Source organism: Narcine bancroftii, chromosome 11 (genome assembly GCF_036971445.1).
Source record: "Narcine bancroftii isolate sNarBan1 chromosome 11, sNarBan1.hap1, whole genome shotgun sequence".
In the NCBI taxonomy this organism is placed as follows: Eukaryota; Metazoa; Chordata; class Chondrichthyes; order Torpediniformes; family Narcinidae; genus Narcine; species Narcine bancroftii.
In genome coordinates, this window is record NC_091479.1 from 100,774,056 (window position 1) to 100,787,023 (window position 12,968).

A 12,968-nucleotide genomic window follows, 5' to 3' on the forward strand; every position below is an offset into this window, starting at 1 on the left:
GGCTAGACGGACGACAGTGGTGATGGCATTGTCCATAGAGGGGTTGGATCTGTACGCAAACTGCAGGGGGTCCAGTGATGGAGCACATCAAGCTCTTGCTGCCTCTCGAACCTCTCGAAGCACATCATGATAATGGATGAGAGTATGACAGGGCAGAAGTCATTGAAGCGGGACACAGGTGACTTTTTCAGCACAGAGACAATGGTGGTGGCTTTGAAGCACATTGGGACTGTAGTGCTTCTCGGTGAGAACATCTGCTAGCTGAGCTACACATCCTGAGCACTCTATCCAGTCCAGCAGCTTTCCATGGGTTGACCATACCCAACTCTCTCTTCACATCGGCACTGCAAGACACAGCACCTGATCATTTGGAGGGGAGGTAGTCTTCTTCACCACCACATCATTTTTCACCTCAAAGCGTGCATAGAAGTTATTCAGTGCATCTGAGAGGGAGGGATCACCAACACAGGCAGATGGTGTTGTCTCATGGTGGGTGATATCTTGGATGTCCTTCCACATGTATCCTTGCTGAGACACGTCAGAAATGTTCATATACACAAGGTCAAACATGCTCACCCCTCCCATAGCCAAGTCCACATACTGATGGAATTTAGGTAGCCCTGACTTGAGGTTCGCCCAATTGGAAACCCCAGTGATGATAATCAGTCCGTCAGGCTGTGCGGTCTGCAGTTCATTTACTGTCCCACACAATTCCTGGGGAAGTTGTCGGGGGGGGGGGGGGGGGAGATGGGAGAGGGGGTAGATGTACTCTCCAACTATGAGGACCGTGGTGAATTCCCGCACAAATTCCACCAGCACTGAGCAGTGACTGGAGACTCATGCAGACTCCTTACACCATTCCGTGTTGATGTAAATGCAAAGACCATCTCCGTCAGCCTCGAATAAAGTAAGCCAGTCCAGCTCAATGGCAGCGTCCAGGTCCCTGCTGCTGAGCCATCTTTCAGTGAAGATCAAAGCACAGCAGTCCCTACACTCATGTTGTGCAGATTTCTGGAGTCGGATATTATCCATTTTGTTCACCAGGGAACAGACCTTGGCGAGCAGGATGGACAGGACAAACAGGTAGCAGGGGTTGCCTTCAGCCTCGCATGAACCCCTGCTAGCTTACCATGCTTCCTCCACCTCATGCACCACTTTCTTCTCCTCTGTGATCCGAAGCTTTTAGGCCTAGTCCCTGCAGCAGCCCGTGGTCATGTAGCTTGACCTGTCGATCTTCCTGGAGGTGAGCAGGTAGGTTTCTAATCTACTGCTATAGATCAATACTTGTAGAATGCTCTTTTATATAGTGTGTGCATCTGTTTTATTAAATTGTGTGCTTATTTTCCCATGCTCTTATAAATTGTGTGCTTGTGTTTTATTCCTATGATTTTCCCATGCTCTTCTATTAATAGTTGTGTTAATAAAAGTAATGTTTGATTGCAAACCCTCGTATCCAGACTAATGTCTCATGAACCTGACAATTTCTCAACATAACAATGACCAGTGCAGGGACTGACATCATTACTGTTGGCATTTCTCGCCATTATCACCCCAATTCAAACAAGACCAGGGGATTTTTTTTAAAAGCTATTTTTGGGATATAAAAAGTGGGTCTAACATGCCATCAGTATGTAATAATTAACACTAGAACATGACACTGTTGAGTTACATGTCGCACCACTTTTGATTCTGGAATGCCAACTTGCTGCGTAAAAAGACATTGACCTATAAAAATGTCAGCTTTGTTCATTTTAGTGTAAACAACCAAAGGCAGCTGATTGCCAGATCTTCCTTATGGAAATATTGCAGAATTTCTGTGCAAAACACACTTTTGACCGTGACTGATTGACATTTATAAATGTTCCTCAACTTAAAATGATAGTGGAAAGAGAAGTTTTATAATTTAACATTCGTACACTGCTCTAGTTCTCTGAGTAGAGCCCAACCCATCAGATACCTGTTACCCTAGTTTTTGCATCCAGCATCCCATAGATTGAACAAAACTATCCTATCAACTGTACATTCTACAAGCAGTTTGACTTAATGCCAAAATTCTAATTTCAAATTCTGGACCAGGCAGAAAAATAGTCACAGGATTTTTTTTCCATTTGGTGTTAAAATAACACTAAGAACTCAATCTGCAAGTCCCATCCTGTGACTCCATATTCGACATTTCTTGAAAGCAAGTTCACACACCACATTAGGATGATTCAGTTCGACAGGTTTCTCAAACATTTTAGTCCAAGAAATTTTGATTACTTTGAATCCCATAAAAATTTCTTGTAGAAGACAAACAGCAAATTTAATGTACAAATAATGCAAGGATTGAATCCTGAATATGGTCCAAAGGCTGCACAGCTAGTATTTTAAAAAAATGTAGCGTGGTAACAGGCCCTTCTGACCCATGAGGCTGTGCCACTAAAATATGCCAATTGACCTACCATCCCTGTATATTCCAAAGGGTGGGAGAAAACCAGAGCACCTGGAGGAAACGCATGCAGACACGGGGAGAACGTACAAACTCCTTACGGGCTGCACTGGATCCAAACCTGGGTCGCTGGTTCTGTAATAGCAATGCACTAACCATACCGGCTTACAGTTAGTTCAACCCCAACCTCAGACACTTCCTGCATGGGAGTTTGCACATTCTCCCCAGGACTGTGCACTTTCCCCCTCAAGATACTCATTTCCTCTCACATCCCAAAAATGAGAGGTTAATTGGTCATTGCAAACTGCCAGTAGGTGATAGTTGGTGTGGATTCAGTGGGCCAATGTTCCTTTTTCTGTGCTCTATAAATCTGACCAATTTAAAACAAAAGTGCTGGATATAGTCACCAGATTCAGTAGGGTCTGGGGACAAATGTCAATTTTTCAGGTCAATGACCTTACTTTGAGCATCTCAGAGAACCTCCTGTAAAATTGACAAGGAAGGTAACAGAACAAATTGGTGGAATTCAAAGTAATGAACATTTTCCCACAAGAGAAGTAGGCTGCAAGGCCGCTCAACTCAGATTTCTAAGAGGTTTGAGACCACTGCTATTGTACAATTTGCCAACTAGCTCTCAGTGGCACGAAATAGAACTTTCATTCTAACCATACACATCTCAGGCCTTTGAAGCTCATTTCTAGGTCATCAAGGGTGCAGAGCTCACTACAAACGGTGACAAGGAGGTGCCAGAGTTGCCCCAAGGTATTGAAGCTACGCTCCTTACTCCTGAAGTCATTCAAGAACAGCTTTTCCTTATTCATGAGACAAACCAGGCAATACACATCGGGCAATGATTTGATACATTAATGCATAAACTGAAAAATAAGAGCTTATACATGGCCTGACAAACCATAGATTCGCTTCAATTTACTACAAAAGGTCAAGGCAAAATGAAAAATCCATTCAAATTTTCAAAACATTAAATGCTATAAAATGAATCACCAATAATACTCCCAATTTGAAACACAGTGACTCAGTAACAAATTCTGAACATCCAGTCTCCAAACTATGCTACTCGCTTCCTGCAGGGAGCATGCAAATTTGTAACATTCCTTTTTGTCCAAAAGTGACTGCAGATTTCTCAACTTCCAATTTGGCACCCAATGCAGAAAGGAGCACCCATCATCAACTTGGAATCATCGTCACTGACCATAAACGTTTCTAGAATTTCTCTTTCATAATGGTAACCATTAAAGGGAAATATAGAAATGCCATAAAGGTTTGTACATTACTGATTAGGCTAGTTTGATTCCTATTTTGTATGATTTCAATATTAAGAGTGGCACAGTGAAACAGCAACAAGAGCAGAGGCCTCTCACTGCCAGAAACCCAGAACCAATCTCCAATCTTGCATCGATTTTGCATGTTCTCCCATAACCATACGAGAGTCCTCCAAGTGCTTTGGCTTCCTTCCACATCCCTAGAAAATGAATTGGCCCATTAAATTTCACCTAGCATTGTACGTGAATGGTAGAACCTAGGGGAAAACTGTAGAGAATGCAGTTTTAAAAATGGGATTAATACAAGATTAGTTTAAATGGGTGACTGATTGGCGTGGACTCAGTGGACCTTGGTATCTGTTTCTGTGCTAGAACTAGGAAACGTAAATATTAAATATTGGTGGCGATGATTGGTAAAATAATTACAAAATTCTATCAGAAAAATCACATTGAGCAATAAAACACCCTGTATGCTCTGCTCAAGGTGAAGTGCAAGGAAACTAAGCTATACCTTGATCAGACATTGCCAGTAACAAACACTACATTTATAGAACATCTAGCTACAGTTTGAAGTTCTCCAATCTACCTCAACTTGGAGCAATCATTATACCAGACTTTTACTACTTCTCCCTCAGTCAAATAGTGAAGAATTTTATGTTAAAATAGTAAATATTATCAGTGCTTAGGATTCTAATTCACTTGACCTGGGAAAGTGCGGAGCTTGCATTTCATATAATAAACATGAATGGAAAAAGCATGAAACTCTACACTTATTGAAAATGAACTAACACAACACTCATTTAGTGCAATAGCATTTTAGGGAAAAATATGTTGCACATTTAACAATAATTATAGTTAATCACTAGCTCAAATAATTTTATTTTAAACTAGAAAAACAAACTAACATTCGGTTTCTGCATCAGTCATCACAAACTAATCAAAGTTGTTTTGTTCACATTGGTTTTTGATGTAATAATTTTTCCATCCATTGACAAGCACACTAAGAGTGGATCAAATATATGATATGGACAGATCCATTTCAATTATTAATGAGAAGATGAGGCAAACATGCAACTGCAGATTTGGCTTTACAACTTGTCTTTACTGACACGAGAGTGGAACAGCAATTTGCTTAAAATTCTGCCCTGGCAAATATTAACGTGCCAAGCCCAATGCAGTATTTTCAAATCAAGTCGACAATTACAGATTTACAATGATCTACATTAAGTCCAAGTACTCATTCAAAATCTTCATATCTCAGAAGTACAAATAAGCCTCAAGGAAGATTTCATTTTAATGATTTTCTCCTTTGCAGATTAAAAGAATCTGGATGTTCCATCTACGTTCTAAAAATTCCTCTGCAGACCAGCAAGCAATTCTCCCTTGCTTCAAAGCCAAATATTCTTAAAACAATACAGTACTTCGAGTTACAAACATCAAATATGTCAATTTTGCTATTTCATTCAATGCTCAAATATATGTTCACATCCAAAACTAGCTTGGCATTAATTCTTGTGCCAGTTTCATTTGATAACTATTATTACTTTCATTGGCTTCTGGTCTCATACCTGTTCCTTTAGCTTATACTATCCAAAATAACTCCTGAGAATTTGTGGAAGTAACCAAACTTGTCCCTGAACAGATCAGTAGAAATACTCTTTTCTCCTTGAGAAAACCAAAATGGAGTTGCAACAAATTAGATCTTAGATCTATTGTAAAAGTAACAGAAGTAATACTAAATTAAACATCACTGTTTTGCATGAGGCATAATAAAACAGACAATAAAAACTGCAGTCATGGCTCACTTGTCTGGATTGGCGAAGCAGGAGCATTCTTCTATTCTTCAGCATTGATTAGAGAAGCAATTTTATACTGGACAGTACTCTTGCTCCTCCCAGAAAACATGGGTATGGCCACAAAACCTTGATTACAATCTGTGTCTATGAAGTAATATTTGTAACTTAATGATGTGGGACAATGAAAGTCGCATGTTTGATATAATTTCAACAATGTTTTGGCAAGTATTCACCTGACAATTTAAAAAGGTATAATCCCATGGGTTCAGATAAAGTGGCAACTTTGACAGCTATAGGATGCAGAGTAAAATAGTCTGGATTTATGAAGGTGATTTGACCTGAGAGCCCAACAGCATCCCTTATTTTTTGTGATATTTAATGATTATTTAATGTGGCACAATTACATAATTTACAAATCTTGAAAACTAAATCAATTGATCACAGAATATTACAACATAGTACAGGTCCTTCAATTTACGATGTTGGGCTGAACTATATAAACTTACTCTGCACCCACTACTGTGTTTAAAAATACTTATCCCTGATATCTCCACCAAAACTTTCCTCCCTTCAACTTATGCAGATGTCATCTGGTATTTGCTCCTGTTGTCCACCCTATCTATGCTTCTCAGAATCTTGAAGACCTCCATTAAGTCACATCAGTGGACAAAGAGTAGATTGGAAAGGCAAGCAAGCCAAAAGAATACACAATAGGAATTTAAAATATGAATCCATATCCACAGATCCCTAAAGATAGCAGGTCAACCAATGCAAAATCCAAAGTACTTTTAGTCAAGATAATATAGAAAAGGAAGCATTGCCAAAACAGCAAAAAAATACCAAATGAGCTGTTCTATATCTTTTCCTCAGCAATCCGTTGAAATCAAGAATGACTTGCATCTACTTAAATTCTGTGGATTGAAGTAATTAATAAGCCTAATGTGGGAAGTTCCAGTTCTGCCAAAGAAAGGTGGGATTGCAGGTTGGTGGATGGTTTTGGAGATTAGGTGCTCCTTCCACTGTTCTTGCAGAAATTCACTGCACTCTGGACAATTGAACTTGAGGTTTTCAATGCTACCCTAAATGCTACTCCTTAATTCCAAGACATCTAAAGGCAGCAATTTCCATAAGGCACTAAGGATGTCACATTTTTAAGATAGCTTCCCCCCCCCCCCCCCCCCAACCCCCTCACTTGACAGCACAGTGAATAAGGAGCAGATTTGAAAGGAAACTTCCAAAACGGTAGCATTTTAGATGCAAGACGACATTGTCTGAAAATGTTTTTGTTCCACCCATTGTGAAGTGAAGGCACCCATCATATGCATTGGCCAATAACTGGCGCCATATGTGTGAATCAATTGGAGAATCAATTAGAGAGGGAAGTTGGAGAAACTCTTTTAGAGTGACAGGTAATGGAATTCTCTACCTAAAAGTTGAATGAAGGAGACCCTTTCATTTAACTTAAGATGCATTTAATTGCTTTAAGCCAGAGACCAATGAACCTTACAGTCTGTAAAAACCAAGAGTATCACAGTGGAATTGGGAAGGATAGTCATGACTGGTAAGAACAAATGCCGTGGAGCTATCTCCTGTACTTATAGACAAGATGTCTGCAACATTAGGCACTTTTAAGCTGCAGCACCAGGGTAGCCCTCCTGGGACCCAGGTGCGATTAGTGGGGCAAAGGTGCTTCCAGCACCTTTTAAGCTATAGGGGGAAATTGACCCATTAAATCGCCAACCTGCGACATCAACCTCTCCTCCCATGGAAGCGACCTCATATCCCCCCCCCCCCCCTGCTCCAAACTGTGGCTCACCCCCTCTCTCCCTTTTGGCAGCAACCTCCTTTTCTCCCACCCCACCCTGTGGCAGCAACCCCTCTCTCCGCCACCGGCCATGGCAGGCACTTCACCCAGAGGTTTTCCCTGTGACACCAGCATGCAAGCACCGACGCCACAGGAGTAACCAGGTCAGCCATTTTGCTGTTCAAGCTGCCAGTGGACATGCCCTGGGTAAGTTTAACTGGGTTCCCTGACTACCTCTGAAGTAGGTCAGGGATCCGGTTGGATTTGCACCACACTGACCAGATCAGACCCTTTCAACCTGCTGCATCAGTGGGGCGCTAATTGGGCAAATTGATTCCCTGGGCAAGATAGAAATTTGTTGCAAAATTGAACAGCGATTCATTGCATTCAAGAAAAAGGGCGAATACAGCACAAAACCAAGTAAAAGCTGAGAAAATGCAAATTTAAAATATTAGGCTGTGAATATTTTTTCCCCAAAAGTCAGTGTTCCAACATCAATGACAATGCTTTTGAACACTGATATTCACAATTCTTTTCCAATATAGAAATTTAATTTAGTCATGTACTCATCTTAACCAGTAAGGAGAGACTTTTTTGCCTTCAAGTAATATTGTTTTATTCATAGAGTGTCACCCCCCCCACCACCAGCCAACAGGAACCACAGATCGTAAAGAATTAAATGAAAATCAAATGACCAGTGTGCAACGCAAACTTCAACAAAATTTAAAACTCTGATGGTGTCATGGTCAATTTGTCAAATATGCCAATTAAAAACCAACCTAAAGTCAAACAGGGAAAACTTCTGCAAATCTGTACTGAATAACAATAATTTATTATCTGACCAACTGCTTTCTTTCCAACAACCATCAGACTTGAACCTTCCTCCAAATAGCACAAAAGGATTTGGTGTCACTTTTTTTGCACAAGAATTATTGTGAATATTTATCTGTCTTATGTATTTTTTTATTGTCTCCTTGAATTTACTTAGGTTACCAGTTTTTCTTTAGAGACACCCGTTTGGCTGCATCAAAATTTTTAGTGCACATTTACATTGTACAATATGTCAATAAACTCACCACTTATTGCCATTTTGATAATACAATGGGTGGAAGCATTAGTACAGCAGTTAGTTATCACAATGTCCAGGTTCGAATCCAGCAGAGTATGCACATTCTCCCCATGAATGCGTCGATTTCCTCCCACATTCCAAAGAAATATGGGGTTAGTGTATTTAGGTGGTACGGGATCATGAGCCAGAAGGACCAGTTACCATGCTGTATTGATAAATTCAAAAAACAATGTACATGTGCACAAAAACTCTCACTTGCTGAATAGGTATGCAAAAAACAAACAGTAAACCTAAATGAATTAAAAAAGATACACAAGATAATAAATATTCACAGTTAATTCACGTTGGAGGAGGAAGCAAAAGCAATCCTTTTGTGCTTTTGGAACAATCCATGATTGGATTAATAAGGGGGAGGTTCAAGAGCCTGATAGCTATTGGAAAGAAGCTACAGGTGCTGACATTCTGGCTTCTGTACCTTCTGCCTGAGGGTACCAGTGAGAAGAGTTTGTGAAGCTCACATGGTATACGAAGATCATTTGAATTAATTGCCCCAAGTCCATTACACCAAGGTTTTAAACCAATCCTGGCTCTAGCTCTTATTTACACGGGAGGCAGAGAAATACAAATCATGTCAATAAAACATGAATATCTGGCTCTGCTTGTTTAGTTACAAATGAAATGTGGACTCCACCTTTCATTTCATGCAGGAAAAATCTATATTGCTGCAACGTCAGAGATACTCTCACCTAATAGGGAACACCATTTAAATTAAAGAGAGCCAACATTTAAATATTAACTTTCTTCAACCAAGTGTCACCTCAATTAAAGCAATGTTCCCACCAAATGATGCAATTGTAAAATATAGAAACAAATCCCAATTTTCCCGATTCTCACAACAGACAAAGCCACCTTGCCCATGAAGTCCGCATTGGCCCTCAGAACATTCCTGCAACCCATCAAGTGACCAGTGATTCTCCTGCCATCCACCTACATTTGGAATTTATAATTAAGACAGTCAACTTGGGCTCTTTCAAACTGCCTCATGAAATGGGGTTAACAGGGCAATTTGCACAGTTAACAACCTAGGTACGTGGTGATTTGAAAGGGTCCAATCAGGTCAACCTGGTCAGAACACAACCGGGACCCTGAACTACCTCAGAGGTGGTCAGGGAACCCAGCATGGAATGTGAGAGGAAACCACAAAGCCCAGAGAGACCCACTTAGCCAAGATCAAAATCAAACTGGGGTTACTAGAGCTATGTAGCAGCATCACTCTGCAGCATGTCACCATAATGAAGACCTCAACTAGTCCAATTATAAATTGCACCTCTTTACATTGTACTGTTAATATTCTCTGTGAGATATGAAAGTCATTATTTCTTTTTTAATACCATTCAGCCTGACATTGTGAAAGAAAGGCAACTTGAGACATAAGCAAGCTTTGAAACAGAGACAAAATGGGAATAAAGTGGTCAAAAACAGAGGTCTATGAATTCTATGTATTCCCTCTAAAAATCAAGGTCATTCAGTTAAGGTATTTGGTCTCCCAATCAAAGGCTTCTCTTATAACATAAAAGTTAATTGTGGAAATTTGGGGGGGGGGGGTGTGGGGGAAGAAGGGGTGGACAAACTACAGTGATCAAATCATGCATACATTTGGAAACCTTCCCATGGGCTGAAAGATTGTTGTGATAGCCATCTATAGAGTCTTACCGAGGGTGTCGTCTGAAATCCACCACAAAAAAATTGCTGCTCTCCTTATTTGTGCTGCAGTGCTCCTGTTGGAATTGATTGGTCTTTGGCAGCTGCAATACTATTAAATAATTTTGATTTTATAACCATTGCACATGCATCAAAACTGGAGAAACCAGGCTCATCGATTTGTAACCACGGCAACCAAAAGTGCAGATTAAAGAATAAAAGACTCAAGCAAAAACATGCGTAAGGAATTTATGTTCTGTCAAAAAAAAACAATTGTTTATATTTCAGAGACCACTCATCCTCTCCTACTGGCTTTCCAAACGATATTAATATTAGTGAGAGTGATCAAGGTGGAGAGATCAATAGGTTGAATTGGATTATTCTTGCCTCCCTCCCTTCTCCTCTTGCAATGAAGCTTTTGTATGGAGAATTCCAATAATCAGTGGTGGGGAGGAGGGAGGTTATTGAATCCCAAATGGGAACATCAGCAAAGATGAAGTTCAATGATTCACTTAATTCAGAAGGCTTGCTGGTGGCACAGTTAGTGCAATGCTATTCCAGGGCCAGTAACCCAGGTTCGAGTCCGCAAGGAGTTTGTACGTTCTCCATGTCTGCGTGGGTTTCCTCCGGGTGATCCACTTTAAAATGTACAGGGCTCACAGGTTAATTGGGCAGCAGTGGCTCAGAAGGGCCTATTCCAGTGCTGCATGTCTACATCAAATTATGTAGAATTGTTCATAAAATCAGCCACTGCCTATTGGTGGGATGGAATAAACCAATGAACCCATTTTATAGCTGGCTGTTGTCAGGATGTTACAAAGATCGACACCATTCCTACAGAGTGAACCATGTTATAAATTGCTTCTTTAGCTGTCCCCAAATGAATCTGCTGAATCCCAGTGTACTTTCTCAGTTAAAGCAACCCTTCCTTCATTTCCTTTATCTCAGGAGTTTGACACCTGCTTCAACTGTGACTGAAATCTTTTAGACAGAGTAGATGTTTTGTTAATCGATTCAAGTATTTGTGACTATTAGGATTTTATTACATTACTTGAGCTTCCACTTTTAAATCAATTCTACACTAAAAATTGTTAAGTCAAAGAGTCATGATGTCATACTTGAGAAGTTTCTCACTTCTGCTTAATTTAGTGAAATAAATCAAATTCTGGAGTTACGAGTCACCTTATGATGTGTGCTAAAGCTCAACTATGACATTTTAAGTCTGTTTAGTCTACTGATTCAGCAAATGGTCTTGGCCCATGAAACAGACAAGTCAACCCTCCTATGTAACTAATGAATGCACTCAATAAATTGTCTGCTGTCTGATTTCAAGTTCTGATTTCAACAAGTCATATTCGAGAACTGGATTTCCATTCTCTACCTTCAGTTCTGGAGCCACATTTAACTCGATTAGTATTCAGTGTTAAATATCAAAAACAGGGAAGACCTTTGGTCTGCAAAAGGTAAAATTCATCAACAATATTACCATTCACTTTTATGGAAGTCAAATTAAACAGACCACCCAATTTTGCCAGTGAGAATTTCATATGAATCAGATTCATAATTTATTTTCCCATTCATTTATTATATTTTTTAAAAAACACTCTATTTACAGAGCTATATTCTGTAGAATTTTTGCACCTGTAATGCACAATAATGCTGCTACAAAAGAACAAATCGCGTGACATGTGGATAGGATAAACCGGATTCTGGTCGAAATAGATTTAAAAATGAAATTCTGAAAAGTTATTTTCGCCCAAAACACCAAATTTCAGCAGGAGTGGGGGAACAGCACAATTTCAAAATGACGGCAGCGTTAATAGGATGTCTTGGATTGAATTGGAAAGCTCTCAGTTAAGGTTTGGAAGCAATGAGCCAAGTCTATTCAAGGCTGTCAGGAAATTCAGAGAACGCTCGAACCAAAGTTTTAAAAAAGATGAAATAAGGTTTGTCTTAATTTCTTTGTGTGGATGCCACTGATAAATGCAATCACTTTTTCAGGGCGAGATGCATCTGACATACACTTATCTGGTCCTACCAAAAAGGCTACAAAACAGGTTATGCACGAATTCTAGGCATTTGGAAATGTGGAAATTATGGCTGAATACGTGACTTGCTCAATCTGCCCCAAACTCACTTTTTAAACTCTTAAAAAATAGTAATAAATGTTTTAAAATCAAAGGATTGGTATAGTTCAGCCTGTTATTTTAGATATTATACCAATTTCATTAAAATCACTCAAATTATGCCCATGAACATATCCTGAAGGAGATTAAGATACCATTCATTAAGTTTACTGAATGGTCGTTCATCCCATGCAGGCTCGGCTATCAGTTTAAAGATTTCAAGCACAATCCGCTGCTTGTTCCAATTTTGGAGGCAAGTGAAAGTTGCCCACGAAGCCTTTTGCACAGAACGGTCAGGACCGGAGGGGCACAGATCCTCGCCCTTCTCATTTCACTCACCCGACCACGATTCAACAGGACTAAACCAACACCGTTCGCATTGACAAGTGAACGTAAACCTTGTATGACTGATGGCGAACTAATTCTGGCAAGATAATGGCAGCGACCCCCCCCCCCCCCAAAAACCCTCCAACAGCGGGAAATGAGTCTCACCGGTCTCGGGAAGTTGACTGGTCTGGAGACCCAACTTTCTGGCTGGGTTCAATTCTATAGATTTTTTAAAAAGACCAGGCTTTTGATCCAACGAGTGAGCAGCAACGTTCCCACGATTGCACTTTTCCGACTCGTTTGCCCTCCCCCAATGCTCCGACTTTCAGAGTTAAATTATCACTTGATCTGGTCATAAGCCAGTTTTAATTTAAAAATGTGAATTGCATCTGCCACAACTGCAGACCCTCGGGTCGTTCTTGCCTCAAACTGAAGCC

At 40.1% G+C, this 12,968-nt stretch overlaps 1 protein-coding gene across 10 annotated transcripts in view; it reads right to left on the bottom strand.

Annotated features, from left to right (window-relative positions):
* The window catches only part of LOC138746223 (plasma membrane calcium-transporting ATPase 1-like), a 90,173-nt gene that overhangs the window by 75,289 nt on the left and 1,916 nt on the right, over window positions 1-12,968 (bottom strand). The window lies entirely within an intron of this gene.